This window comes from Bison bison, unplaced genomic scaffold (assembly GCF_000754665.1).
Source record: "Bison bison bison isolate TAMUID 2011002044 unplaced genomic scaffold, Bison_UMD1.0 scf7180017864227, whole genome shotgun sequence".
In the NCBI taxonomy this organism is placed as follows: Eukaryota; Metazoa; Chordata; class Mammalia; order Artiodactyla; family Bovidae; genus Bison; species Bison bison.
Window position 1 is genome coordinate 1798910 of NW_011494799.1, and position 24848 is coordinate 1823757.

General features: G+C 38.7%; 1 long non-coding RNA gene across 1 annotated transcript in view; it reads left to right on the forward strand.

Annotated features, from left to right (window-relative positions):
* Nucleotides 1-18047: 18047 nt before the first annotated feature.
* The window catches only part of LOC104992881, a 22317-nt gene continuing 15516 nt past the window's right edge, over nt 18048-24848 (forward strand). Inside the window, exon 1 of the long non-coding RNA XR_825763.1 lies at nt 18048-18127. This is a non-coding gene — a long non-coding RNA (uncharacterized LOC104992881). The remainder of the gene's footprint in view (nt 18128-24848) is intronic.

The window sequence follows — 24848 nt, forward strand, 5'->3', positions numbered from 1 at the left end:
TAATGGAAAAAATAGATCATCTATTTCAAAGAATTTTGACAAACACCAACTTGTTTTTCTATCAGACTGTAAGAAAGAATCCTATTTTCCTGGGTTTTCTGATTCCTGATCCTGTTAAAGTGTGTGGAAAACATACACTGGTTTCTCTGTCACTTCTGTAACCACATTGAGGATAAAGGAACATGCGAGACACCTCTCAATTGTCTTCTTCATATTTGCATAACATTTCTTTTACTTTTTGAATTAGTTTGGTTGACAAGTAACTGAGTCTTTTCTGTCTCATCCTTCCCACCACATTGAATCTAATACTCTGAAAATATAGTATTACAGAAACTTATCTGCAGTCTCTGTTCTGCCCACACTTCATTTACATCTTCCTTTTGAAATATTAGCAAAGGAATCTTTGCTAGGAAATAGTAAATCTCATATGTTTAGCCAGAGGGCCTTTAATCAATTAGTCTTCCCTCCTTCCCTCCCTCCATTCTGTTTCTTTCATTCTTCCTTCTTTCCTTTCTTTCTTTCTCTCTCTTTCTTCCTTCCTTTATTTCTTTCTCATTTCCTTTTGCCTTCTGTTTCTCCCTCTCTCCTTCCTTCCTTCTCTCAGTCACTTTTGCAATTGAGCTAGCAACCTTAGCAAGCTAGGTGTCTTGCTCATGGGCTGTCTTATTTTTTATTTATGTCTTATTTAAGCTTAAGACGGAGATTTTCCTGTGCGGTGCTCCATGTTCAATCACATCATCTTGCCACTTGTGGTTCGTTCTGCAGGCCTGTGCCCATCATGGTGTTGGGTTTTTCTGCATGACAAAATATTTTCCTCTTTGCCTGTCTTGTGTATCATCTCTCTCAATGTCAGCTTTGAACCTTTTAATTTCCACATTGTCTCTTTCCCTCTTCAGATATTGCCTTAAAGAAATACAATTTTATAAAAGTAAATGAACTTGTCATCATGCTTCCAGTTTAAATGCTTTTCCCACACCTTGAAAAGCTTTACACCTTACAGCACTTAAATATGTTGTGCATTTAATTAAAGGTGGTGTTTGCTGTCATTTCTGTAAGTCATCAAGCAACAGGCTCTTAGACACAGAGTCCCCTGTTACAACATCACTTCAATGGGAAAATCAGATTCTCCTTACATCACTGTGAATTACAATGCCTTTTCCAGGAACATAACTCATGGTAAATACAGGGACTGCTTGTAAACTTAGTGAGCTGCTCCTTCCTTTTCAGCAGTGAGGGTTAAAACAGTGGGAATGGTTTTTAGAGAATAACTGCTAAATGCCTCCTGTTGGAAGGAGGGACTGTTAGAAGTTCCTGCTGGGCAGGTCTCGGGCCACTCTGAAGAGATATTGCTGGAAAAGCTGCATTCTTCTTGTCCTGCTTCTTTGTGGTCTGATCCTGGATTGGCCCATCTGAAAAGTGTTTTACTGACACCATTGTACACATGTCTTGGCTGAAGTAATAGCCTGCAAGTGTCAGCAGAGCACAAGTTGACCATGAACCTTCTGGGGACTGATAAATTCTAAAATAACTTTGTGAATGTTGACTTTTGGCTTGATTCGGTTTGAAAGGCATGGACCACGCTCTGTTTCTCTTCTAAAAATACTCAAAAGACCAACTTCAGTCTGAAGTTATCATAAATGGCCATGTCAGTTATAAAATCGTGGTCCACTTCCTCCAGGGCATATTCAGGTAAAAATGTTGAACTGTTCACACTAACATGCGCTAAGATTCAAGAATCTAAAACCCAGTGATACCATTCCCACTTTCAACCAGCTCATATACCTAAATGGGACTTATTAAAGGGGTGAAAGATATAAGCAAACATATTTGTAATAAGATAATGAAATAAGAAAAGTGTAAAGTATAACTTAGAAAGTTCTTTAAAAGTCCAGGTACACTAGAGATATAGCCAGGATGGACAAAACCTCCTTACCCTGCATCCGCAGATTACTCAAGGGGAAATTCAACCTGTAGGGTAGAAACAAACTGTCCCCACTATTAGGGGCTTCCCAGGTGGCTCCAGTGGTAAAGAACCCGCCTTACAATGCAGGAGACGTACGAGATGCAGGTTCGATCCCTGGGTCGGGAAGGTCCCCTGGAGGATGGCATGGCAATCCACCCCAGTATTCTTGCCTGGATAAACCATGGACAGAGGAGCCTGCTGGGCTACGGTCCATAGGGTCACAAAAAGTTGGACACGACAGAAGCAACTCAGCACGCATAGCCCTGTTACACTGGATTATGAACATATATCGAGTCGGTGCAAATGACCTAGGTGTGTAATTTAACTTTAATTCCATTAATTACTATGAGGCTGTGGAGTGGCCATGGGCAAGAAGAAGTTAACGCAGCTGATGAACATGTGGTGTTCAAACCCATATATGTACATACCTAGGCCACAGCTGAACCTGGGAAATCTCTTTCTCAATCTTTCTTATCTGAAACAGTGTAATACTTCTTACAGTTCAATTTTAGCCAACTTAAAAAGGGAAACAGTCTTTGAACTTGAGGGTCTATTTCCATTCAATCATCTGAAATAAATTCTCTCATTTTACTCTTTCAGTCTCCAAGGACTCTTCTATGAGTGGATGTCACGTTTTGTACCTGGCCCTGTGTCTTACATGTTTGGGGACCTCACTTAGCACAGGATGAAGGAAAGGTGAGTGAAAGGGTGAACGGATTCACCCACACTGAGTTTCCGTGTTATCATCTCTGCAAGAACCCATCAGCTTCCTCTTATCCCCGTTAGTCTGTGGCTCCCTATGAGGAGTTAGCATTATTACTAGTCAGTTATCTTCCATTCAGAGTCATGGGTAAGCCAACTAGTCCTTGAAAACAATTTTTACAAAATTTTCTTTCTCTTCTTTGCCAAAATCTCAAAGAGGGAAATAAGAGGAAAGAAAGACTTTAAATATGATAGTAAAACTTTTGTATATGCCCTTGGTCTCCCTGGGATATGTTTGGTTGCCTCCTTTCCCCTTCTGAGTGGATAGACACAGAAAGAATTACATTTGAGGTTTTTACATGGATGAGTAACATCTGTTTTAACCTGAATGGTTCAATGTGTTCCTGAAGAACCATGTTTACAGAATTAATTTGGTTATAAATATGAGAACAAATTTAGGCTACAAATTTAACTTGGTTTTCCCTAAGGCAAGCTAATTCATAAAATCTGAAATATTGTTTTGGCCATGAAGTAATCTTTCCTCTAACTTAATAAGTAAATGGAAGGAGAAAACGTAATAAAGCTCAAATCACAGCAGCTAAAAAGTTAACACCTTAGTGGTGAATAGCCAAAATAAGAAAGAATGGGCTGTTGCCAGCAGGCAAAAGGTCCCAAACCTGCTAAACCTCTTTCTTAGAGCTGTAACACTTTTCTTTCAAGTTATTCAACCTTTCACCCAATAGGTTTCTTTCTGTGACCTTTGAACCATAGTTATTTGTTTAGCATTGTGGTAATAGAGTTTGGAAATCTGAAAAACATTAAGTTAAATGCAAGGGTGTTGAGAAGGTGGAATTCTTTAAGTGAGCTGCAGAAATTCTATCTGGTAGATTTAAACATTTTTCTTTTTTTTTTTTGTCCTCCTTGGAGTAAGGGAAAAGAAAAATATTGTGGGTCTTTGCAAACATTATCAAAGTTTTCTTTTCTTTTTTAGTAAAAGGAAAGAATGTCATTGATGATATGTATGTGAAGAGTGAACAAAAGTAATGATCTCTTTTAGCATCTAATTTTTAAAAAATTATAAAAGTAAAAATTTAACAGGCCAGTCAAAATTTTAATTGAAGTTAGATATACTGCCAATAATCCTCAGCCTGGAAAATATACTTTAATATTCATGTGATCATAATTTCCGATCTGTAAGATTACTAAATGCACAAGATTCTTACAGAAGTTTCTCTTTCTTTGCTGTGCTTAGTTTGGAGAATTTGTTTTGTTCTTCCTTCAAATGTATATGTAGATAAAATTTAGACCCTTATATTAGGATTCTTTTGAAATAATATTAGCTGTATGTGAGACTTTGTGTTCAATTTAATAATGTTGTAATATAATTATATTTAATGTTCATGTTTATTACCCCAAAATATCATGATTAAAAAGTGCAAAACTTGAGAGTCAATGTCAGTAACTTTTTCTTTACAATAATTATGATCATTTAGAATACTACCCTTCCATTCACATTTTTAGCTTCATGTATCTGTGGCCTTTCTGCTGCCAGAGTTTTAGTGCTAAGACTTTCTGGATTATTCTTAATAATTTGAAATTTAATACCTAATTAACAAGAGAGGAGCTTCTAATTTTTTGGTCAGGCAATGAGGATTGACAATGGCCAAAATTGTTATGTTACAATCTTGTATGAAAGTAACAAGATAAAATATTTTGCAATACCTCTAGTGGTGTCAGCTTTAGAACTGTTTTTGTCTGGAATAATTTGAGGGATGCAAAAGTGTTTCTGATCTCTATTATCTGTGTCTATCTGTCTGTCTATCTATCTATCATCTACCTATATTCTCTTTTTAAATAATTTTATTTATTCATTTTTGGCCGTGCTTGGTCCCCGTTACTGCTCGGGCTTTCTCTGGTTGCGGTGCGAGGGTGCCCAGTCTTCTCCCTGCAGTGGTTTCTCGGTGGCAGAGCAAGGCTCTAGGGTGCCTGGGCTCAGTAGTCGAGGTATGTGGGCTCAGTGGTTGCGGCTCCCAAACTCTAGAGCACGTGCTTTGCAGCTGTGGTGGATGTGCTTAGCTGCTCCGATCAAGGATCAAACCTGTGTCTCCTGCATTGGCAGGCAGGTTATTCACCACTAAGCCACCAGGGAAGCTTATACCCTTGTTTGTATCTATAGTACTCAGTCCCTTCATTTACTTACTTATTCAGAAAAACGTATGGAACATGTATTTTATGACTAGTACTATGCAAAGCACCAGACAGAAAGACAGAAAGACAAATCTCAAAGAGCTCCGGATTAAAGCACTGAGTGTTAGTCACTCAGTCTCTGTGACTCCATGGACTGTAGCCTGCTAAGCTCCTCTGTCCAGGCAAGAATACTGGAGTGGTTAGCTCTTCTGTTCTCCAGGGGAATCTTCCTGACCCAGAAATTAAACCCAGGTCTTCTGCATTGCAGGCAAGTTCTTTACCATCTGAGCCACCAGGGAAGCCCTAAAGCACTGAAGACCTTGGTGAAGTACAAAGTCAGACAGATTAAAAAATTAGGCCCTCTAAGGAGCTGTGGATCTATGTAATGTAGTGGCAATGACGTTAGACCTAAAGTAATGATACCTGGGCTTTAGGCCTATGGCTCGTCCCAATTTGTACTAACTATTCTATGAGATACCTAGGATGGGTCTCTTTACTTCTCACCCTCCTCTTCAGTCATTAACTCTGTGTCCATAAAGTCTTAAAGGAGCCCTGGAAAAACAAAGGCATCCAGGCACTCCCTGGCATGAGCATGCTCTTCTTGCATTCCCACGTTGTCTTTTGTGAAGCTCCAGCGGAGAAGGCAATGGCACCCCACTCCAGTACTCTTGCCTGGCAAATCCCATGGACCGAGGAGCCTGGTAGGCTGCAGTCCATGGGGTCGCTAGGAGTCGGACATGACTGAGCGACTTCACTTTCACTTTTCACTTTTCACTTTAATGCATTGGAGAAGGAAATGGCAACCCACTCCAGTGTTCTTGCCTGGAGAATCCCAGGGACCGGGGAACCTGGTGGGCTGCCGTCTATGGGGTCGCACAGAGTTGGACTCGACTGACGCGGCTTAGCAGCAGCAGCAGCATCACATGGAGCACACTGGTTACATATTTGTTTAGGTGTCATTTTCTCCCTTCTTCTTCTCACCTCTGTATCCCTAGCTCCTAGTGTGATGCCAAGAATGTAGTATAAGTCTATAAATATTTAAATAAATAACTGAAAGGAACAACTAGAAGGGAAAGGAACAGTAGAAAGAGAAACTGTGAGTCTGGCAGTGATTATAATCTTACCTAAAAAGATGTTTTATGTGTTCTCCATATTTTATTCTATAATAGAAATCTTGTGCTTTGGCGGCATTCCGTACTGAAGGCAGCTTTCACCGGCCACATGGCCGTGTAACTCTATTAGAGTATGCTGTATGAATGGTTGAAGGGCATATCAAAACAGAGAACTAATATATGCGCACCCAGTACCCCACGGCACACAGAAGAGCAAATGCTTCCCTTCCAAGTCCTCATGCTACTGGTGATTTATTGACACATGGCATCAGTCGTCTTCAGGACAACAAATAATCTAATAATCGGAAACTTGTTTGATCACCTGGATAAAACTCCCAGATCGTTATGCCTTCTGACATTAAACATCTAGGTCTTTTCAGATATTGATTACATTGCTGTTTCTACACACATAATTAGTTTCACCATTTTTACAAATCTCTCCAGTGAGTTTGGTTAAACAACCAGATAAGAGATTAATTTGTCTGATGTGCTTTACGTAATGTGTGCCTAATAAATATTTGTTGAGTTAGTGTTTTTACTGAGTTAATGAATTTGAGTAAACTAGTAAGTCTCTGAATATCAGAAATTCCATGAGGAAGAGTGACTGTGTTGTCAACTGGATATTTTCAAATGAGTTGTCTTCATTTGAATATCCATGCTTAACCTTGGGATAAATGGTCATATGCCGAACAAATGCACATATCAATTTCACAATCCATGAATGCAGATATTAATAAAATACAAAATAAAATCCACCAACATTTTTGAGGTACATGCAGTGCTCCTAAGATCTTTGTCTAAGGATTAGGCATCCCCAAGGATTAGGAAGATATGGTTTCAAGTTTTCATTTGTTTTAAAACTTTTTTTTGAGTTGAATTCTTATGAACTCAACAGCAACCTCAGAAGTTAATGCTCTTGAAAGGGAGGCAATGCTATATATTCCAATTCTATCAGTCACCATAATCTATGCAAGGATACTTCTCAATATATCATATTGACAGACTGCAACATTTGTATGTATTTCTTCTTAAGAAAAATATATGCACAGGCACATAGAATTGTTGGGTGAACATGCTTCATTGTTACGGAAAAAAAAATTTGCAATCCAAGTTATTTGTTATACTTTTTGTTCAAATCAATTAGCAACATCAAAGAGATTGGTGTATTTGCTGTACTAGAATGATGTTCAAAATTTAAACATTACCATGTTATTTTAGTAAAGGATGAGTCTATTTATGGATTTATTGAGGGCAAATTAAGGGCAATTGTGGATTTTCTTTCTTGGATGAAAAAAAAATTATCCTAGCTTTAAAGAACCATCTGTCTATCCTCTTTCCTCATGGGGTTTAAAAAATGTAGTACCAAGGAATTTCATTGATCCTACTTTACATCCCCAAGGATTTCTCAATGTCCTTTTCCAAGTATTTGCCATTTCCCATGAAGCTATATCCAACTTTTTAGTACACAGTGTCCCATTCTTGCTTAATCCCACCATGTGTCTAGAACTATTCTTAGCCATAGTCAGATTTTCTTCTAATGACTGGCTTTATACACCCCCCACTCCCCCACCCCCATTAATCAGCTACATTGTAGAATATGACTAAGATTATATCAAAGGAATCTACAACTCACTGATCTTTAGAAGGTCACTTCTTAGCTGTAATTTTTTAAAGCATTCAATTCCAGCTTCAAACAGAATTATGACTTCTTCACTGAAAAATTATAGTTTTCTTGTCTCCTAGTATTTTCATCCTCACTTTAACTTCATGTGTTTGTGGTCTCAGAGATCCTTTTTGTTCCCTACATACATTCTACTCTACTGATATTTACTTTGTCATTGATTCCTATCAATAACATGTTGGTAACTTGTTTTCATTTGTCATGTACTTTCCCTTTTCAACTAGATGACATGGGTTTGGATCTTCAAGAGTGCTCTCCTGTTTAGACTAATCTCTTAACTGAGTCTGCAAATCTCTACCTTCTTTAAGCAATTTTCCACACAGCTACCTAAAATACAGCTCAGAAACTCTCATTGTTCCAGACATGATTTGATAAATCCTTTGGATTCTACAACATACATGAAAGCAACATCTTATCTCTTGACTTCTCAAGGCTGTTTGATTCTATGGATATCTCCACTGTACCACATACCTCTCCTGTCTTTCACCCAGCCCCCAAGTTGTGTTTCTTCTCCTCCAGTGTGGATATAGAGCCTGCTAAAGGGTTGAGAACTGGAAATGATCATCCATTACTGTCCTCACTACACAGAAGATGGGTTCAGTAAGAAGCTCAAGTACATAGGAAAGATGAAAGGCTTTGGGGTCAGACAAACCTGGGGATGAGTCCCACTTCCCATCATGTCCAAGTTATGTCCATTCAAACATTTTAACTGGAAAATGGAAATAATCCAGCCCTTGAGAGATGAAATGACTGTCCATGTGAAAGTATATTCTGGAAGAATGGAAGCATTTATTAATGAGTATCCTTTGTGTAATGATCAAGTTGAAGAAAAGAAAAAGAAACATTATGAGTTCTGTGATTGACTCTGCTGTGACTGTCTGGCCAACAGTGTTCAGTGGGCTGAGTCTGGCAGCCGTTAAGGCCAGTGGTTCAGAGAGGTCTAAGCTCCAGTCTGCTGCCCTAAGGGCTCCTGATTAGCAAGAGTCTTGACTTTTGGGTGAGATTTTCATGCCCTGGAAATTGTTTTCACTGCCAAATAGCTTCTCATTAGTTTTTTTTCTTCTAAATAACATCTCACTTCAGATTTGCTCAGAACAACAGATCAAAGACAGTGTGTGAACTTTGGCCAGGGCAGGAGGCAAAAGAAGGAAGGATGGTGACAAAGTGAAATGCATTTTCCAAACTGATTTTGTCAGGGCTGAAGACTTGTGAAGAAAGACTCTGCCCATCCTTTTATTTCCCTTCCATTCATTAAAGTCTGCTGCTACCTGGAAAAAAAAATTCTAATCAAAAATAGAAACAGGATAACTTTTATTTTACTCCTTCCTATAAATACAGATTGCCAAAGTAGATTGTTCCTATGAAACCTTTAGTAAGCAGAAATTGTATAAAGCTGAGAAGCAATTACCTTAGGACAAACTTGCTAATGGATGCATAAAATAAATCAAGACAAAGCACAGATGCTCACAGATGCAATTCAGAGCTATGGCATCTTGACACGGAGCTGCTCAGTGCTGTTCCTGGGGAAGGAGCTTGGCAGTGTTCCTCTCATGCTTGGGAGTGTGAAGTCTGTAATGGTTCACCAAGAAATACATACTGAACTCTATTTTTGCTTTTTGTCTTTTTTGGGGTTGGGGGTGGGTAGGGTAAAAGGTAAATTCCATTTTGAGTTCTTTCGGTTATCCAAAATAGGAACTAATAAAAGTCTTTTTTTAAAAACAGGAGTATGGTAAAGCAAACTTTCAAAAAGTCAGGGATATCTACAGGAATCAAAGTGAGTTGAGTACTTTAACTAAAATGTATAATAAATATATGTCTGGTTAAAAATACACGGAGAAATGAATTGGAATTTCCACTTATATAATAATAGTGACATGTACTGTTTTGCTTTTCCAAAGTAAATGTGCTTTGTTCATTACATTTGGCCCTCATGATCCACCCTACCCATGAAATGGAATAAGGATCACTAAAAAAGAAAATGGTATTTCCCCCAAACATTGATCTCTTTATTGCGATTTGGCTAAACAATTCTTTCCAATAACAAGTACATAGGAAAATCACATTTTCTTTTGAGTAAATGTGATTTTTCAAAGCACAAAAAATACGTATTTTTTAGGTATATGTAAAGCTCTTATTATGGGTGAAATTTAAGGTACTGTTTCTGTTCAAGCGAAAATGTTCAGAAAATATAAGATCACTATGAAAATATGAACTAAAATTTTCTCATTTCATTTTGTTCAATTATTGTTGCATTCCTTCTGCTATGTAGTGTGGATATATGTGTGTGTGTGTGTATAAAATCAAAGTATCCATGGTTCCTCTGTTTCCATTTAACAACATGTCTTGAAATATCATTGTATCTTAAGTATTCTTTGAAAACAAAATGCTTAATGATTTCATAATTTAACATAAAATAAAATTAATCGATCTCTTCATGTTGCAAATTAAGTTTTTTTAAAAAAAATTTTTACTATTATCATGTCTTTTAGTTATTTTAAATGTTTATGTCAACTCCAGAGGCTAATGTTTTATAGTTAAACTTTTGTATCAGAGGATATAAATTTTTTTTTTTAATGTATGTGTTGCATCTAAGAACATTTTTATTTAATAAGTTCATAATTGGCCAACAGTCTCATCAGATAGTGTTTTGAACAGGTTAACATTTTTTATTCACAAGAGAAACATGTAGAAAAAATATAACACATTTAAAAAATATATATATATATATTTGATCATCACTGCTGTGTGAGAACCTGGAACTTCTTCAGGGAACTCTGCACATGATCATTATAAACTAGAGGAAAAGGCCAGGAGAGGAAAAGCCAGAAAACTTCCTCAGAGGACTAGTGGGCACACAAACACGTGAGTTATAAGGAGTAACTGAGCACCAGGTGAATTAGGAGTGATGTAATGCACTTTAAGGCCTCTCTTCTATTCTCACCCCTTGCTTGGCTCCCAGATGACCAAAGAGTCTCTATCACTCAAGCTCTTTGCTTCCTTTGGACCCAAGTTTGGTCTCCTTTATTGTTACACATTGTAGCATTATCAGTACATTACACTCAGGAACTCACGGAGATCAATATGTTTGTAGGGCCAAATTCTTTAATAACAAGATTAAACTGTATATCTGCATTATCATGAATATTCAGAAAACTGGGTTGACTGAACGAATTCATTTTCTGAGTTATTAGCCACTGAAGAATTTTCAATGACCAGGGCAAGTTGATGAAAATTTCTCACCTCTTCTAGAGTTCCTGATTCTACCTCAAGTTATCCCTGAAAAGGGATTGTTATTGTTCAGTCGCTAAGTTGTGGCCATCTCTTTGCGACCCCATGAATCCCGTTCTAGGATCCCCTATCTTTCACTGTTTCCCAGAGTTTGCTCAAACTAATGTGCATTGAGTCGGTGATACTATCCAACCATCTCACCCTCTGATGCCTCCTTCTCCTCCTACCCTCAATCTTTCCCAGTATCAGGATGTTCTCCAATGAGTTAGCTTTTTGCATCACATGGCCAAAGTATTGGAGCTTTAGCTTCAGGATCAGTCCTTCCAGTGAATATTCAGGCTTAATTTCCTCTAGGATTGACTGGTTGGATCTCCCTGTTCTCCAAGGGACTCTCAAGAGTCTTCTCTAGCACCATAATTTGAAAGCATCAGTTTTTCGGCACTTAGCCTTCTTATATTTCAACTCTCACATTGGTACGTGATTACTGGAAAAACCATAGCTTTGACTATACAGAGCTTTGTCAGAGAAGTAATGCCTCTGCTTTTTAATATGCTGTCAGGTTTTGTCATAGCTTTCCTTCCAAGGAGTAAGCATCTTTTAATTTCATGGTCACAGTCACCATCTGCAGTGATTTGGAGCCCAAGAAAATAGTCTGTTTCCATTGTTTCCCATCTATTTTCCATGAAGTAATGGGACTAGATGCCATGATCTTAGTTTTTTTGAATGTTGTTTTAAGCCTGCTTTTTCGCTCTCCTATTCACCTCTTAGTTCCTCTTTGCTTTCTGCCATTAAGGTGGTATTGTCTGCATATCTAGGCTATTGATATTCCTCCCAGCAATCTGAAAAGGGACAGTGGCGCGAAAAAGACTAGCTCCTTTGCAATTATGCTTTCTTATTTGTCTATAGAATTTCTCTTTTTATAGTCTTAATATAGTAATTTTTTTTTGTTAAAAAGATAGTACATTTGGCAACAATTTTTTATTATAATAGAAAATAGAATCTATTAAAAAGGTTTTATGCCAGATTTTCTGGGTGGAAATAAGAAGCTACAACTTACTTTTTTCATTTGTGTGTTACAAATATCATTTAGAGACTATCTGACTGTTCAGAAAGTGTCCCTTGTGAACAATATGTTGGTTGAGTCACCATGATAAAGGTTAAAATCATCAGTTAAGTTTTTCAAAATTCAAATTTTCTTTTAAAGTATTTACTCATTCAACTACTCACTTTTTCATTCATTCACCACAGAAAAAATACAGTGCTTAATACAATTGGTGAAGGGAAAAGCAAATATAATGTATTTGCTTGAAGAAAATGAGTCATCAAAATTTTATTTTGATATTAGAATAGAAATTTGAAAATTTGTAGAAAACTGAAAAAATGAGGCAGAGTTCCTATGAATCTTATACCCAGTTCTCCCTATGATTCACATCTAACCTTAGTATGATAAACTTATCACAATTAATTAATCAATATTTATGCATTGTAATTAACTAAAATTATGCTTTATCAGATTTTTTTTTTTAATCAGATTTTTTGGAAGTCTTTACCCACTGTCCTTTTTATACCAGGCTGTGACATTTTTCTCTCATAAAGCAGATTTTCCCCTGTTCGATGACCTTCCAAGTTTGAGAAGTACTGACCATGTATTTTGGGTAGCTTCTCAGGTGGCTCAGTGGTAAAGAATCTACCTGCTTGTATAGGAGATGGAGACACAAGTTTGATCCCTGGGTCAGAAAGTTCCCCTGGAGCAGGAAATGGCAACCCAATCCCATATTTTTGTCTGAAAAAACCCACGGGCAGAGGAGCCTGGCGGGCTGCAGTCCATGGGGCTGCAAAGTGTCCAACAGGACTCAGTGACTGAGCACACCTTCTCTTCTGGTTGTATATTTTATGGAATGCTGCTCAACTGGGATTTGTCTGATGTTTTTCTTGTGGTTAAACTGGAATTACAGGTTTGGGATAAGAAGATAATCCAGAGAAGTGCTCTTCTCATCACATCTTATCAAAGGTATCTGCTGTCAATGTGACTCATCAGATTTCTCTACTGTAAAGTTATTATTTTTTCCCTCTTTTCATATTACTCTCTTAGAGAGAAAATCACTATGCATGGTACACGCTAAAGGAATGGAGAGTTATGATCCACCTCGCTGAGAGTGGAGTATCACATGAATTATTTGGAATTCTTCTACTTGGGAGACTTTTCTATTCTTTTTTATTTACTTATTGACTTATTTACTTTTTGCATATTGATAGCCAATTATTCTTACATCACCAGTTGAAATCACTATCTTTTAACCATTGGATTTCCTTTGCATTTTTGTAAAAAAAAAAAAAGTCAGTTGTCTATATTTGTATGGGCTTATTTCTGGGCTCTCTAATTCACAAAATATCATGCTTTCAGGAATATCACAGCATTATATTAAACATCAAATCAGATAATTTGAGTCCTATAACTTTGCTTTTCTTCTTCAGAATTATATAGACTATTATAAATCTTTTGCCTTTCCAAATAAACTTCAGACACAGTTTGTCAGTTTGCACAAAATAGTTTGCTAGGATTTGGATTCTTGATTGAGATTGTCCAGCATCTCTAGATCAAATTGGGTATATCTGACATGTTAACATCACTGAATCTTTCAACTCATAAATTCAAAATATCTTTCCATTTGTTTAGATCTTCTTTGTTTTTTTCCACTGTATTTTGTCATTCTCTACGTGTAGATTTTAGATATTTCTCCTCTTCAAATATACCTAATAGTGTTATAAATCTTCCTTTTTGCTCTGCTTTCACTATATTCTACAAGTTTTGATAAGATGTATTTGTTTTCATACAGTTCAAAACATTTTTTCAGTTTTTCTGATGACTTCTTTTTGACCCATTATGGGTTTCTAAACATCCATGGATTTCATTTAATTTTTATTGTTTAATTTCTAAATACAGATTTCTGTTAATTTTACTCTAATTCCATGGTTGTCTGAGGATGTATTTTGCATAATTTCTATTTTTCTAAATTTGTTAATACAGGTCATCAGTTTTTTTTAAGCCAGAATTTTTACTTTATTGATATATTCAGTTTCAACTTCTCAGATTTGAATAACCTACCATATTTTTTAAAATGATATGTTAAACATAATGCCCATGAATTATGTTAATAAGAGCCATAATAGACAAGTAGATCGTTATGCTAACATTTGCTGTGGGAAGCATTATAGGAAGTCAAAGTCACTGGCCTGGTGTAGGAGTCAGAGCCCCGAGGTATGACAAGGCACACTCTCTGAGCTGATGCTTTGACATCAAGAGGAGGGAAGCCATGAGCGGATCTTCATTTTTCTTTTCATTTACGAATGGGAAATCTCATAGGTTTAGCTAATCAAAAATTCTGTTTAAGGACTTGAATTAAGTTTTTGATTTATAAAGATCGAATTGCTTCTCAGCCTATGAGTCTGGAATGTTCTTCAACTTCAGGAAAAAACATCTCAGTAATACTAGGATGCTAGTAGGAACTGGAAGACACCCAACCCCTGACAGGTCCAAAGACACGCAACCCATTGAGATATTTCGGCTTCATATTTCCTCAATTCCAGGTGATCATCACATTTTTTTTTGTCTTTTCTCCCTGGCCATTCTCTTCTGTGTCCCTTATTATAATTGTCAGATCAAACATGGTGGCATTCCTTGGACGCATTTTGTTTCTTCATGCTTTTGTTTTCTATGTTCTATGGGAACATTACACAGATATCTTTTGGGGTTCCATTCAAATGATATCATCTTTCAAGCTGTCATAGAAGTTGGTAAGCACCTCGGTTATGACACCCTGCCTTGTTATCTTTTTCTATGTTTATCTGATTCCTGCCTGATCTACTCCAGTAGGATGCAAACTCTCATCAGGTAAGTTTCTGTTTTATCTATCTCTGTGCCCCCTATAGCAACTAAAAGACATCAGGTGCCTTTCTATTGAATGAAAAAATAAACGAACAACCATATAATGGAGCGGAGTTTAAAGTGTGATAGTTCTCTCTCTTCCATATGGAGTCAGTAATAGTGGGGTCAGTGTTTTGTCTAAATTAGGAGATTTTAGAGAAAACATAGGACAGAAAAGACAAGAGAAAAAACTGATAACATCAAGTTCTAGTCCAAGCAGTGGAGTTCCTGTAGAGCTCCTCTTGGGAGCATTTTTTCCCCCCAAATTGAACTATAATTGCTTTACAATGTTGTGTTTTTTCTGTTGCACACCAAAGTGAATAAACTATATATATACATACATATCCTCCCTCTTTTTTAATTACTTAATTTTTTGAGTTTACCTTTGATTTGTAAACAATTTTTAACTGGAGGATAATTGCTTTACAATGTTGGGTTGGCTTCTGCCTTACAACAATGTGAATCAGCTATAAGCATACACAGATTCCCTCTCTCTTAAGTCTCCCTCCAAGCCACCCCCCATCCCACCCCTTTGGGTCAAAACAGAGTACTGAGGTGAGCTCCCCATGCTGTACAGAAGCTTCCCACTAGCTGTCTGTTTTACACATAGTAGCAGATAAATGTGAATTCTAATCTTATAATTCATCCCACCCCCGTCCCCCTTTGTGTCTGAAGATCCATTCTCTACATCTGCGTCTCCATTCTTGGCCTGCGCCTTATACTTCCTTTCATTTTGGGGGCCTTGAACAGACAACTGGGTCTGTATTAACTCCTTTCTAAGCTCCCTGCAAGTATTTCCAAACCTTAGCCTTACTGTAAGGCTACTGAAGACACCTGAATGACTTCAGGGTAAAGATTCACTTCTCACAGATTCAAAGTATAAACTAGAACTAGAGCTTTGTAGGATGAATAAAACAGTGAAAAACAAAATGCTTTCCAGGTGTTTTAGCCATCAATCCTAGCTTCCAACCCCATCCCTCCCTCCTGACTCTACTCATGGAGGGTTGTCTTAAAGGAGGCATATATAGAGTTTCTTTTTTCAAAGTTAGATGATTGCTACTTTTCTAAATAATAGGCAAGAGAATTCTGAGTCATTCAACAAAGTGCTGGTGACCAAACTCTCTTGGAAGAGGGGAAAAGCACGTTCATGCTCTCTTTTTCTCTCACTTTGTAAAAAGTGACTCTGATGCAGCTGAAATCTGGGCAAAGATTGTGTGTGTGTGTGTAAGCGTGCACATGTGCACGCCTACATTTCTCTCTTTTTTGGACAGCCTCCAGTTACACAGTCTTGAAGGCTGGTATCATGTTCCCCTTCTTCCCTTCTTATTTCTTCCATCCTGATAGCAAGGCCTCTCAGTCCCCACTTCTTTCTGTGGTTCCCAGAGAGGGACGTGAGTTTTGAAAGTGTCAAGGCAGTGTAAATGCTGATGTATAGGCCACAGTTGTTTCTCTGAAAAGGCCTTCAGAGTCCTCCCCTCTCCTCTGTTCCCTTCAAGTTGGAATGATTCATCAGCTGGCCTTTAGCAAGAAAAGAGGCTGGCCTGAGGTCTTGGGCCTTTGACCTCCGTGAAGAGAAAGGTTACACCGAGTGCAACTGTGCAAGGGCCAGGGCGGCAGCCACTGGCATAGAAACCCGAGGTGGGGGCGCCAGGCCCGGGGAGGGGGCTGGTGGGAAAGAGGGGGGACTCAGCAACGAGAAGAGTCTATTTCTAAGAGGCTCAGTGGATCAGCTGACAGCCGGGGTCAGGGGTCATATTTATGCTTGATTCCCTGAGCATGTTACAGTAACATCTGCTTGTTATCGGTCTTGAGGGAGCAGGCGTGGGGACCAGGCGCTCTGACCTCCTTCTATCAAAGGAGGCGGGAGAAGAGATTAGGGGTCCCTATTAATGTTTGTGTTAGACTTAATGCCTCCCCCCTCTCCTGAGCCTGATTTGTCAGCTTTCCCCTTTTTCTTTTTGTTGTCTTGCGAAATGTTTAAATGAGCCCCTTTGTTGTCAGTGGTAGAGCAATGGAAATTGCAGAAAAGAAAGTTAGGTTTCAATCAGAAGGAAATCTTGGTGAAAAATATACAGTGAGAAAGAGAAAAAGAAAAATCAACAACCCAGGAAATTCCTCACATGCTGGAATTGAATTGTTTCATAGAAACTTCTCGGTTTTGGACATCATACACAGAATTGAAAAATCGGTTGTAATTGTTTTCTGTCAGCTTCTGCAAAAAACTTCCTAACAGGAAAGGTGGTTTGGTCATTCATTTACCAGGGAATTCAACTTTAATGTAGGATTTGCCTCAAGGTTGGTGTCATCAACTCAAAACAAGGACAGAAGCCACCATTGGAGTGGGGGTTGAGGGTGGAATAGTAATTCTTCTCTTTGATTAACTTTTTAAATTTGAGTCAGTTTTGTGACTTTTCCACAAATTTCCCTAAAAAAATTTTTCCTTCTGTCACCAATGAATTTCAGCTTTTGAATTGTTTCATAGAAACAATTCAAGGAGGAGGCTGGTGGGCTACAGTCCACAGTGTAGCAAAGAGTCTGACACGTCTGAAGGGACTTAGCAGGCATGGATTGGGGCTGCTTTTCCCATCCTTGCCCTTTTAACTCTTTTCCTTGAGGGCTGGGGCTGTGTTTCCTGGTGTCCAACGCTGAGTAGGACTGAATTTCAGCTTTTATGTGCAAATATTTCCCCATCTCCAATTTCTCTGGCCAAACTAATAATCCATGGAAACATAAAGCAATTTCTGAAAATCAGGCTAAAGAAAGAAGAAAATGGACTGAGCTGCTAAGTTCTTTTTTCTTCATTTTCTGAAACAAACAAACAAAAAAACACTTGCTGTGTGCCTGCTGGCTTCTAGATGAAACAACTATCTATAATCTTGTGTTTCCAATTTCCATGATTTCTGTTCAGAAGTTTCTGGAAGGTCTCAGTTTAGTTTTGTAAAAATCTCTTGGTCTGCTGTAGACGGAGCATACATAATTGATACCTAGTAGATGCCTTAACCACTTATGTGACATTTTGTTTTAGTCTCAAGCCTTGCATGGAGGAATAAAATTTGGGAGTGAAGGAAGAGGTTGGAGATAGAGGATATTATTTTTAGCTAAAAAAAAAAAAAAAAGAAAGTTAAAATAAGCAAATGTGATTTCATGGAAGGCAGCCACCTCTTGGGTCCAAGTCCATGGCAAAGTTCACACAGTCCAACTTCCATATAACTGTATGAAAACAACATGTTTGCTATTTATAAGGAATTCCCTTGGGGAAACCAGCTTTAAAAAGGAGGATAGGTTGTTGTGAGGAAAACTGGATGTGAGTGGATGGGGCCTCTTTAAAGGTAAGGGCTTAGATGTGTGCGTGTATGTGTGTGTGTGTGTGTGTGTAGTGGTGGTGGGATGGGTGATGGGAGTCGCTGTTCAAAACCACTTTGTGATTATAAATAATAAAAAAAAATTCAATCGGAAGTGCGTTCTGCCAAACTGGACAATAAAGCTCCTAGCAGGGCATTGAGATTTTCTTAATCAGGGTCAGACCCACATGCATAAGGCCAATGAGTTCAGTGGGAAAAAACGACTCTTCTTCCCCGTTTTTTTCCCCTTTCCTTTTTTCTTTCATTTGGAAGGGACCCCCTCATAAACATGCAGAGCAATTTTCCAGTACATTAACCCAGGAGGGATCCTCTCTCTGTCGGCTCAAGAGACAGAGAAGTTGAGAACCAGGGTGAGGGGAAGATGGATGAGCCTGGGATATAAGAGAGGGCAGTTTTTCCACTGTCCTGCCCTGTACACCTAGGACAAAGACTTCATTGACTGCCATGCTTGACATCAGCCTCATAAACTAGTAGTCAGGCACAAAGGGTCTGACACTTGAAAGTACAAGTCCCTGCCTTTTCTATTGCAGCTGTGCAGGGGGGTTGGGCCTAACAGTGGTGCCCCTTTGTCAGCCCACAGGACAAGAGGTGAAGATAAATAGTATTGACTTTAAGGTAGTCACCCAATCTTGCTATTTCCCCAAAGACAACACTTCCTCTCAGGCCGCACATCATGGCCCCAGGAGATCTAGCCATCTTCCCTTTGGCCAGGGAGCTAGGGTAGAGTTGGCCTGGGTAGCAAGGAAGGTGCAGAGTGGACATGTAGCTGGAGGGAAGGAGAGAAGACAGGGGCAAGTACAGAGTCGTGGGATCCGTTCCTCGTCCTCTGTGAGGAGGTGGTATGGTTTTCATGCATTCCAGCTTGGTCACAGTGGTTTCTTTCATTCTCTTGAGATCCCCAGAAATTGTCCTAGAGGGAAAAAAACAAATGCAGGAAGCAAGACTGAAAACCATGTACATTTATATGATCCAAAAGATAGGGGAAAAAAAAAAAGCAACACCTCACATTGGTATCTCTGATTATCACAAGGCCAGAAAGCACAATACTTTTCTGGGAACATTTTGGCAATAAAACTTTAAAACAAGCACATAAGTTGAATGCAATCATTTAAGAATCATATGTGCTGAAGGCAGGGACACAGCTGTGTGATTTGTTGGGGTTTGATTGTTGCAATTGCTAGTTTTTTTCATTATTATTTTATTCATCATTAGTTTTTACTTGATGCATTTTATTATTATTTTTTATTTGCAGCTGCATAGGTAAACTTTTTTGTATTATTTCTATCTGTGTTAGAAGAGAAGGGATTTAAAATCCAAAACACCGAACCCATTTGGATTTGAAGGCTTATGTGCTGTGCTTAGTCACTCAGTTGTATCTGACTCTTTGTGACTCCGTAGACTGCAGCCCGCCAGGCTCCTCTGTCCATGGGGATTCTCCAGGCAAGAATACTGGAGTGGGTTGCCAAGCCCTTGTCCAAGGGATCTTCCCAACCCAGGGATCAAACCCAGGTCTCTCACATTGCAGGCAGATTTTTACTGACTGAGCCACCAGGGAACCTCTTGATGGCTTATGACCAAGTTCAACAGCTTAGAGAGGATCACTCTTCCTCGGTGTCTTTCTAGACCTTCTGAATGCAGGATGCTATTTCAGATGTCTTTTCATCCTCTAAAGAGACTCAACGGACGATGATTTATGAGCCCTCCTCAATGACAAGTGTCCATCTCAAGTTAAACCTCTTGTCTTTAGAGTGGACTTATGGGTCTCAGAGCAGACAGATTCTAAAGAGCTCTCCAAAAATATTTTATGTACACAGAGAGAAGGGTGTGGTAGCTCAAATCCCTATAGGTCCCATGTTCAAGCTGAAGAAAGGTTACAGTTAGGATGTGAACACCAGAGGGGAGTTCCATTTAAACCCTAACAGTGGAACTCAGATCAATCACACATTAGCTGGTTTATAAAAGCTAGCTGAGCTTCCCTTCCCATTGCCTTTTCAAAATTTCTCAGTTTAGCCCCTTCTTCTATTGACAATGCCACTTTACATCATTTGAGAATATATCCTTTATCCAAGTCATTTCAAGAACTCTATTCTCTAAAACTGTGCTATAATTTCATTTTAGAGAACACTGCTTGAGGTTAAGATAAAAAGAGATCACATTGATAGGAAACTGAGATTAGCTCCTTTCTATGAATCTTTTAAGTAAACATATTTACTCTAAAAACTAATAGTTTCAAGTTAAGAAACAAGTTTCTTGAAAATAGAGGACATATTGACTAGCTTCGATTCACATTCATTTAACCTCCTCTTTAAGGGAGTCCTATAGCTGATGAACTTAGAATATGTTTTGAACTTGATTTGCCTTTGAACAATTATGTGGCAATAGTTTTGTACATGTGTGTTCAGTTGTGTCCGACTCTTTTGTGATCCCACGGACCATAGCACACCAGACTCCTCTGTCATGGGATTTCCCAGCCAGAATACTGGAGTGGGTTGCCATTTCCTCTTCCAGGGGATATTCCTGACCTAGATATCAAACCTGAGTCTCCTGCATTGGCAGGCAGATTCTTTAGCACTGAGGCACCCGGGAAGTCTGGCAATAATTTTGACTTATTGATAAAAGCATTATGTCTTGAAGGAGGTGGATTTCATTCATTGCCTTTTGTTTTCACTTCTGGAGTTCCTAAATTCATTATTTCCAGGATCTAGTCATGTTCACTTACACTTCAATAGAGCTTTGATTATTTCCAGAAACCTACAAGTTATCTCAGAGTGACACTTTTATTTTCATATCTCAGCGATGGTTTATGGGGCAAACTGAAAGCTGAGCGTAACTTTGTCCTTCTGCCTCTGCCTAATGCCTCCTTCCTCTTCCCAGAGCCATTGGGTCTTCATTTCTCTGGGCTCTTGGATATTCCTCTGGGGTCTCTTCATCCTTCACCCTCCAGACTCTCAAACTGACATTCTGCATAGGACATCATTTGGCAACTCTCAGATGTGAGGTGCTAAGTCTCCTTATAGCAGGAAAAAAAAAAAAAAAAAAGCTGAACAGAAGTAAACAGAAAGCTAGTTTGCAGTTGTAGGAAAGAAAAGTGAAGGTTATGTCTAGGGCATTTTCATGGGATGATGAGATGTGAACTTATGGGAAATTTGTTTCACTTTTCCTTTTCCGTTTTTGCCTCTTCTAGCCCATTCTTTTCCAGACAGTACATTGTTTCACGGGTTTTCATTGTGAAATTTCTGAAATAGATATTGAACATTCTAAGCAGATCTTCTCAAAAGCAGCAAAGTGATTAGCCTTGACTCTCCTCTTTGCCTATGCTGTCCATTGTATTTCTACCTCTTGACTCAAAACACAGAAGGAACTTTCCATCAGAGGTTATCTGTCAAACCCTAGGGTAGGGAATATCTCTTAATGTTTTCTTCTGAGTCTCCTCTTCCTGAGAGGCAACAACTTTGTGGGGAAAGCTCATGGATTGGGTGCTGGGAAGGCTTCTGTTCTAGTCTAATTCCGTCCAGTCTTGTGCTCCCTTCATTGATCTTGGACACTCATTCCATCTCCCTCAGTTTTCTTACCTGTAAGATGGACAAACTACACATATCTGTACGATTGTTTTCTTTCTTTCTTTCTTGTCCCTTATGTTCTAACAGTGGACTGCATTTTTCCCCCATTATAATTACGGGAAATAAGCATGTTTAAATAGATAAGTGAACATTGAAAAATATAATCTCAATTTTAGGTATTGTTGGTATCGCAACTGGAAAGGTCCATGAATTTGATGTATATACTTGACCTAACATTTCCTCTCTTCTTTATTTAGACCTGGGTCATGCACTTGGCAGAGAAGGCAATGGCACCCCACTCCAGTACTTTTGCCTGGAAAATCCCATGGACAGAGGAGCCTGGTAGGCTGCAGTCCATGGGGTCACTAAGAGTTGGATACGACTGAGCGACTTCACTTTCATTTTTCACTTTCATGCATTGGAGAAGGAAATGGCAACCCACTCCAGTGTTCTTGCCTGGAGAATCCCAGGGACTGGAAGCCTGGTGGGCTGCCGTCTATGGGGTCGCACAGAGTTGGACACAACTGAAGCGACTTAGCAGCAGTAGCAGCATGCACTTGGAATTTATATATTTTGGGAATTTTTCTTAGTTCTAGTTGAGGACATGTGGTTTTGTGAAGACACCATTAAAAGCTAACTTACTGGGTGGAGACCTTCGCATGTGCTTGTCCCATGGGATTCAGCGACTGGCCTGACTTTCCTAGTCTGAATCAGAGTTTAAAAATTCTTTTAAATAAACATTTGTGTTCTGCCTTGTCCAAGGTCTTTCTGACAAAAATATATTTTTATTTGCATACTATTTGACATTTATTTTAGGTAAAAGATCTATTTCAGCCCATTTGTATTTATGCTGATATAGGCTGTGGGCCACCTTGTCTGTCTGGTGTGTGTACTGGGAGCTGAGTTGAACCAGGAGGCCTTCCTTTGTCTCTCACTAACTTTGTCTCCTCGAGCTAGACTGTGTCTTCAGGGAAAGGAAAGAGAACTCTCCCTGTGTAAAGCACAGTGCGGGTCCCATACCCTGTATCCTTGTAGAACCAAGGCCAAGGAAATACGAACAGAGTGAAATAAGTCATAAAGAGAAAAACAAATATTATATATATTAACTCATATGTGTGGAATCTAGAAAAATAGTACAGATGATCTTATTTGCAAAGCAGAAATAGAAACACAGATGTAGAGAACAAAGATATGGACACCAAATGGGGAAAGGAAGGATGGGATGGGTTGGGAGTTTGGGATTGACATATATACACTGCTATGCATAAGATAGATAACAAATAAGAACTGACTGTATAGTGCTGGGGACTCTATTCAGTGTTCTCTGGTGACCTAGAAGGGAAGGAAATACAAAAAAGAAGGGATATATATATTCATATAGCCGAGTCACTTTGCTGTACAGCAGACACTAACACAGCATTTTAAAGCAATTATAACACCAATAAAATTTTTTTTAAAAGAATGGCCACCTTGGTTTTGTCCCTCTTCTCCTTGATGTTGGCCCCAAGGGACTTCTGTTAAGAGTCTGTGAATACCTATGAATCTTGATACTGAACTTACAAGGACATGGGTCACTTACATTAAAGGGTTAATTGTTGCTTTTAACTCTCTAATTTCGCTTTCCCCTCAGTGATTCAGCCTCATATGACAGACTTAGTAAGCATGTCCAATTTGATAACCTGTGAACCTCAAACTCCACCTATGTTAAACTCACTTCCAGTCTCCCCTTAGAAAAGCAAGCTCTGCTTTCTCTTTCATTTTCCCATTTCTATAACTATCATTGCTTTTGTTATCCAAACTCAGAAATTGAGCTGTATCTCTGATTTTTTTTCCTTCTTCTCTTTTCCTCTTGCTCCCTTTGTGACAGCAGCGATGTGCTCCTACTGAGTCTTGTCGCTTCTACATCCTGATTCTATCCTATTTCTATGGCCCTGTGTAGTTGAGGCTCTCAGATATTCATTGCTAAATTACTGCAGTGACACCCGAGGTGAGTTTCTTTTTCATCGCTTACCTAACACACTTCTCCGTTCCAGCCACCTCTCTTCTATGTATGTTCCAGTGACCTGTGCCTCAATCTGGTTTCCTACCCAGAAGGAGGTCATTTTTGTTCCCTTGTACCTTTCAACTCACATTCCTCAGCAAGTCTGCCTTGAATTCTCTAGAGATGAGTGAACATGCACCCTCTGGATACCCATTGCACCATTAGTCTTTATCATCTACTTCATTATTCTCATTTGAGAAAACACATAAAATACCTATTGTAGTTTTCTAGAAGCTGTTTGAATTGTGAACAAGATGGTATGAAGCTTACAAATCAGGTCAAGAAATTCAGTAGAGAGGTAGGTGGTAACAATAAGACGGTGATACTCTCACGGGCTAGGAAATATTCTAATCATTTATTGTCATTGACGATAAATGTCAATGTCATTGACAATAAGTGTCCTTTTCCACAGGACTGGAAAAGATCAGAGTGCTGACAATAACCCTATGAGGCCGTTACTCAGGATTCCATTTCATAGATGTGAAAACAGAGGTGCAAACAGGCTCAGCCCAATGAAGAACACGTTTTATAAGAATGACAAAGGATTATGAAAGCCTGGTAGGAGAGATGACTCCTGTCCACTTGAAATAAATGTTATGAAGGAGGTTTAAAGAAAGAGGAAAGTGATTTGGTATTTTCCAAGTAACTAATTAGAAATGCTCCGTCTTTAAGTCTTATATTATTGTAGTTCTATGAGTTCATCTTTGCACTCCTGATTGGATGGGTCACTCCTTAGGACAAATATTAATTCTCTTTGTTCCCTCCACAGCATCTAACCCAGTGTTTTTCATATAGCAGCTGTAGTTGATAGATGCTTAATTACCTTTTGTTGTCTTGAGCACAGAGATGCTGCATTTCAGGGTCTTTTTTTGTTGTTTTCTTTTCTCACCATTTCTAGATATATGTATTGATTTAGTCATTTATTTTGATTTTGGGGAAATAAGTTACTTAGTGTATATACTATATGCCTCAGTTCAGTTCAGTTCATTCGCTCAGTCATGTCTGACTCTTTGCGACCCCATGAATTGCAGCACGCCAGGCCTCCCTGTCCATCACCAACTCCCGGAGTTCACTGAGACTCACGTCC